Source organism: Tenrec ecaudatus, chromosome 13 (genome assembly GCF_050624435.1).
Source record: "Tenrec ecaudatus isolate mTenEca1 chromosome 13, mTenEca1.hap1, whole genome shotgun sequence".
NCBI classification, from domain to species: Eukaryota; Metazoa; Chordata; class Mammalia; order Afrosoricida; family Tenrecidae; genus Tenrec; species Tenrec ecaudatus.
In genome coordinates, this window is record NC_134542.1 from 1,931,626 (window position 1) to 1,937,625 (window position 6,000).

The 6,000-nt window shown below is 57.4% G+C and overlaps 1 non-coding gene across 1 annotated transcript; it reads left to right on the forward strand.

Annotated features, from left to right (window-relative positions):
- Positions 1–4,087: 4,087 nt before the first annotated feature.
- On the forward strand, positions 4,088–4,277 carry LOC142425024 (U2 spliceosomal RNA). Its single transcript, XR_012779423.1, has one exon. It is a non-coding gene; the product is annotated as a U2 spliceosomal RNA (small nuclear RNA).
- Positions 4,278–6,000: the final 1,723 nt, after the last annotated feature.

The window sequence follows — 6,000 nt, forward strand, 5'->3', positions numbered from 1 at the left end:
CGTTCGATCACTTGTTGGCATCCGGTGTCGGGAGGACCAGGGTGGTCACCAGGTGGTGCCCAGCAGCTCCTAAGGCACACCTATAGCACTGTAATGCCTCAGCGTTTTGTGTATCTTAACTGCATTCTCACATTTTAAGGCAGGCTAAGAGTCTCGGGGAGGGAGGCCTTCACGCTTGTGAGTTAAAGATGAGTCATAGCTAAAATTAATCCCCACAATGTCCTACCATAATATTACTGCCTTAAAGTTACCTCTGACTGGCTGATTACTATCTAGCAGATTGCTGTCTACCCAGCAGCTTTGTCTATAGGAACAGACATGTTGCTATTGCTGTCCTTGCTCAGGGGACAGTCACTCCCCCTTACCTGGGTGTCCCCGCTCTCCCCAGCAGCACAATGTACTCGTTAGGGTACAGCTCACTTTGTTCCTGAAGCCATGGCAGAGGTGAACACCCCAAAACGCATCTCTCTATTAATTTCTTCCCTTCACTTACATAACCCTTAGGACCCATCTGGCTTTGAGGCTAGAACACCCTGTGTTGTCACCACCAGCTGACAGCAGCTAGGACCTTTTCCTGAACCTGGCTTTGACCGCTGAGTCCGTTCTCTTGTCCTTGGCCTTTCTGGGACACATGGTGGGGGGAGGGAGCATGGTCAAGCCCTCTGACTAGAACTGGGTCTGGGCTACAGTGGGGCTTTTCCTTCCTGAGCTTTTTTTAAAAAAAAAATCATTTTATTGGGGGAATTGTACAATTTTTATCACAATCCATACATTGTGTCCAGAACATATGTACATTTGTTGCCATCATCATTCTCAAAACGTTTGGCTTCTACTTGAGCCCTTAATATCTGCTGCTCATTTCCCCTTCCCTCCCCCCAGCCCCGTGAACCCTTCATCATTCATAAATTATTATTATTTTGTCTTCCCGAGCTTTTTGCATCTGAATTTAGCCTTCTTAACTTGGCCACTGGCATTTGCTTTCTTGACTTCAAGCTCCTCCTTGGTGTTGGCCTTCTCAGGCATTTCATCATCCTCTTGCAAGATGGGAAAGAGCGCTCTGCTTTTTGTTTTTTATAACCCTTGTTCATTTCAGAACTTCTAACTTTCCTTTCTTATCCTGCCATTTTCTCTGCTTGTCTTCAGTCCTGTTGGTACATGAACAGTTTGTCTTCAGTCCTGTTGCATCTGCTTGTCTTCAGTCCTGTTGGTACGTAAACAGTTTACAGTCTTGGAAATTCCCAGGGGCAAATTCTACCATATATATAAAATCATCTGAGTCAGCATCCACTGCATGGCAGTAATTGTCAGGCAGGGTGGTCACATTTAAACTCCTCAACTTTGTATCCAACGGTTGCCAACAGTTACTAACACCCCAGGTTGGAGGTGGTGGAGGTGGAGGTGGAGGTGGAGGTAGAGATGGTGGAGGTGGTGGTAGAGGTTGTAGAGGTGGAGGTGGAGGTGGAGGTGGAGGTGGTGGTGGAGGTGGTGGTGGAGGTGGTGGAGGAGGTGGTAGTGGTGATGGTGGTGGAGGTGGAGGAGGTGGAGGTGGAGGTGGTGGAGGTGGAGGTGGAGGTGGTGGAGGTGGTGGAGGTGGAGGTGGAGGTGGAGGTGGTGGAGGTGGAGGTGGAGGTGGTGGAGGTGGAGTGGCGGTGGAGGTGGTAGTGGAGGTGGAGGTGGAGGTAGAGATGGTGGAGGTAGTGGTAGAGGTGGTGGAGGTGGAGGTGGTGGTGGTGGAGGTGGTGGTGGAGGTGGAGGTGGAGGTGGTGGAGGTGGAGTGGAGGTGGAGGTGGTAGTGGAGGTGGTAGTGGAGGTGGAGGTGGAGGTAGAGATGGTGGAGGTAGTGGTAGAGGTGGTGGAGGTGGAGGTGGAGGTGGTGGTGGTGGTGGTGGAGGTGGTGGTGGAGGTGGAGGTGGAGGTAGAGATGGTGGAGGTAGTGGTAGAGGTGGTGGAGGTGGTGGTGGTGGTGGAGGTGGAGGTGGGGGTGATGGTTGGTGGTGTGGGTCCGTGCTGGGCTCTAATCTAGGGTCTGCTCTCCTGTGCCCTTGAGGATCTGCCCCACCCTCTCTGGCCTCAGCTTTCTGGCCTGTGGCAAAGGAAGCCCTTCACACAGGCTGGGAGGAGCCTCCGGTTCATGGGTTTCAAATGTAGCAGGGCAGAGGAAACAATAAAGCCACTGGTGATGTTGACATAACCCTCGCTTGACCACGCCCAGATGGCATCCTAGTTCACAAAGGCTCTGGGGGACCAGAACTGGCACTTCCCCTGCCTCCGTCTTGATGCACAAAAATTCTCCTGCTTGATGCACAAAAATACACCTAGATGAAGCCGGGGCCGCTTTGGGCTTGGGGCTGGGACAGGAGATCTAGGAGGAAGGAGGCTCGGGCTCAGCCTCTGCTTTCGGTTCAGCTCCAGCGTGGTGGTGTGGCCCTGGTTCAGAGGGAGAAAGGAACCTGGGAACCAGGCCACGAGCCACTGGCTCTTGGAGAGGGGGCAGCCCGTGGGATGAAGTCAGCTTGGGCCTTAGGCTTAGACGGACTCAGGTTGAATGCTGGCATGGCCTCACGACCTGTGGGGATGGACAGGCCCAGGCCCCTGCTTTGAGGCGTTGCCACCTAGACAGGCGGCTACCTTGGCTCTTGACTGCTCTCTGCCGCCCTCTGCTGTCACCAAGAGGGAATGGGGCCTAGGGTGACCTGCCGACAGCGTGAAGTCCGCCCTGGTCCTTTGGACCTTCAGAGCTTGGCCACACAATCTCCCCTCTTCCACAGAGTCGCCTTCCACTAGTGCGGATAAAGGTGCACTCCTCCCACTCAGTCCCTTCTTGCCTGGACCTGGCACGGGTCCCCCTGGACTAGCCTGACTCCATTTCCACTGCAAAGGCTTCCAGGGGAAACCGGAAGCCATCTTGTTCCCTTCCCAGACTTCTGCGTCTCTGTCTAGGAGGTCAAGCAGAGCTGCGTGGATGCTCAGACCAGCTTCAAACTGCACCCTTGCCGGGCCCGCAGCGGAATGGGGACAGGGCTGCATTGAGAAGCATGACGGTCAGCCTGCGTGTCTGGACAGCGGCAATGAATTTGAGGATACAGTCACGCGAGTCAGGTCCATCCGTGAACCAAACCAATCCGCTGCCCCCTGAAAGTCCGACTCAGCGCTGCCGTGAAGGGCAGGGGAGCCGCGCTGGCCAATAAAATCGGAACCAAGCTCTCTGCTTGCAGTCCAGTCGATGACCCTCTCACTGCGACCCCATTGGATAATGCTCAATTGCCCCTGTGAGGGTCGGAGAGTGTAACTCTTTATGGAAATGGACAGCCTCCTCCTTCTGGTGGTTTCAAACCGTCAACCTTACAGGTCAGCGGCGCAACATGTAATCACTGGGCCACTAGGGCTCCCACCCCAGCCACTAGGTCCCTGTCAACATGTCCCTTCCTTCCCCTGCCGTGTGACACTGTCACCTCTGTTGGTGTCCCCAGATCCAGGCCTCCAGAGCCCTCCCCACACCTTACTGTCCCCAGCCAGACCCCGCTGCCCTGCCCGTAAGGAAGCCTTGCGTTTCTCAGAGCGCTGCGCATGGCACGGCCAGGTCCTTGGACAGGTTTGCTGTCCTGTCTGGTGGAGTGGGGGTGTTGTTGAAGGGAGCGCCCTGCCCTGACGCTGGTGACAGGTGACTTTCCTCAGAAGCCGGAGTGTTTGATGCCCACTGAGAGCTCGCTCCCAGCGAGGCCCCCACCCCACCAGCGCAGGCCTCAGCTCTCCTCCACGCAAGGACAGCCAAGAGTCCCCATTGGCCCACCGCGCAGGGGCGGGGCCTGAGCGCAGAGGCGGTCCGGGGTGGAGCCTGCATGGCGACCACGCCCAGTGGGCGGGGCATGTAAATGAGCACGGCTCCTGGGCCGGGAGAGCGAAGCCCCACCGTGGACGTAGGAATGTCCTTTCCCGTGGAGGAGACGGCGCCGCGCGCGCACGAGGCCGACGCCGTGCTGGGGGCTGGAGCCGCGGGAGCGCGCGGGGCGGCAGTCAGGGCGGGCGGGCGCCGTGAATGTGATGTGCCGGGCGGGAGCAGGGCCGCGGCGTGGTGAGGCGGGGTGTTATCGCTTCTCGGCCTTTTGGCTAAGATCAAGTGTAGTATCTGTTCTTATCAGTTTAATATCTGATATGTCCTCTATCTGAGGGCGGCGTATTAAATGTATTTTTGCAAGTAGGAGTTGGATAGGAGCTTGCTCCATCCACTCTGCGCATCAACCTGGTATTGCAGTGTTTCCAGGAATGGTGCAGCCCCTTAGGGGTCTTATTCATGGTACTAAGGTATAAGAATTTGGTTCTTAAGTGCTAGTGAAAGAAGCTGGAGCTTTGGTAGTGAAGTGTTTTTGCATTGGGTTGTGATTGTTGTGGTTGGTGGTTTGAAGCCAGCAGCACCTTCAAAGGTAGTCTTAGAAGCGCACGGGGGCAGCATTGACTCTATGGCAACGAATGTGGGTTTTTTGGGCAGTCTGGGTGAGGTAATTTGGGTTTTTTTTTGCCAGTGTGCCAGAACTGGGCACACCCACTGCCAGTGAGTTGATTCCCACTCTGCAGACTGACCAGAGCCCCTGTGGGTTTCTAGGCTGTCTTTGAGAGAACAGCCTCATCTTTCCCCCAAGAAGCAGGTGGTGGGTTTGAACTGTTGACCCTCCTGTTAGCCGGTCCTCCTGTGTGCCCCCGCTCACAGTGACAGATTTGCAGATGTCTGCCAGAGCCTCCCTGGGTGCCGCTTCTGCCTCTCAAGAGCCGCCCACCAGCCCTGGTGAAAGTCCCTGAGCTGCCTGGGGGCTTCGATGGAGGCAGGGCAAGGAGGTGACTTGCCTGGTTGGGAGGCAGGGCTTCTCCAGCCCAGATAGAGGGGTGGTCACCTCTGAATGCAGGAGGGTCCTGCTACCCTGGGAAAGCCTACCCTGCAGCCACCTGCCCTCCAGCCATCCCTCTTCCCTGGGGGGCAGTATCTGGCACTCTTGGGGTTCTACAAGATGAATGGATACATCCCTCCCCCCAATTTGGTGGCCAGGTGCCAGTCAGGGGACCAGGTGCCAGTCAGGGGACCAGCAGGAGAGTCGAGGGAGGGCGGGCTGGCGCTCCCTGACCGGCAGTGACATTCACATGTGGTCACCCCATCAAAGGGCCTGCTGACCACCCTCTGCCCAGTGCCCCAGCCCCTTCCCAGAGACCTAGAACTTCGCTTCCTGCTCCCACATGCTCCGTTCCTGGGCCGCCACAGCCCCTGCCCGCTCCTGTGGGGGACCCTGGACGGTGCAGGATCACCTGGTCATAAAGGGCCATCCCCATCCTGTCCTGTACTACACCCGCCTCCTGAGGTCACTGCCTGGTGGGCCAGTCTCTGGGACGCTGCTCTGTCTCCCACAACCCCCAGCACCAGCGGATATACAACTGGCCCCAGATGTCCACAATTAGGGCGCCTGGCCAAGCTCACAGTGACCTCTGTCCCCCCTGCGGGTGGTCCTCCCTTGCTGGCCTGAGTCTCCTGTGGACTCTGCCCTCACGGGTAGCTCAGGCCCTGTGCTGTGCAGACCAAGGCCACCAGGGGGCAATGGCGCCAAGGGCTGGGAGCCGGCTTTCTGTGGGCAGGGGCTGCCCACTCCACACTGGGCTTCGCACAGGAAGGAAAGTCCTCCCCAGCAGGTGTGCTTCCCTTGCCGCCCAGGCTGGACTCCAGAGTGGAGAGACCTGTGTCCCTAGGACTTGAGGGGGCTGAGGTGCAGAGTGGGGTGCAGTCAGCCAGAGGACCCTGCAGGCGGGCCCCACGGCAGGTTGGCGGGCTCAGGACCATGACTGTTAGTCCCAGGGCCCTGGGCAGTGCCCACCTTGTCGCCAGAGATGAGGTTCTGCTTTGTGTGTGACCGGCTGCTGGGCTGCAGAGGGCTTGGGGGAAGGGTTGGAGGAACCCGTGCTCAGAGATGGGTGGGGGCTGAGGGAGGTGGGGCCAGCTGGGAGGAGAGAGGGGATGTCACC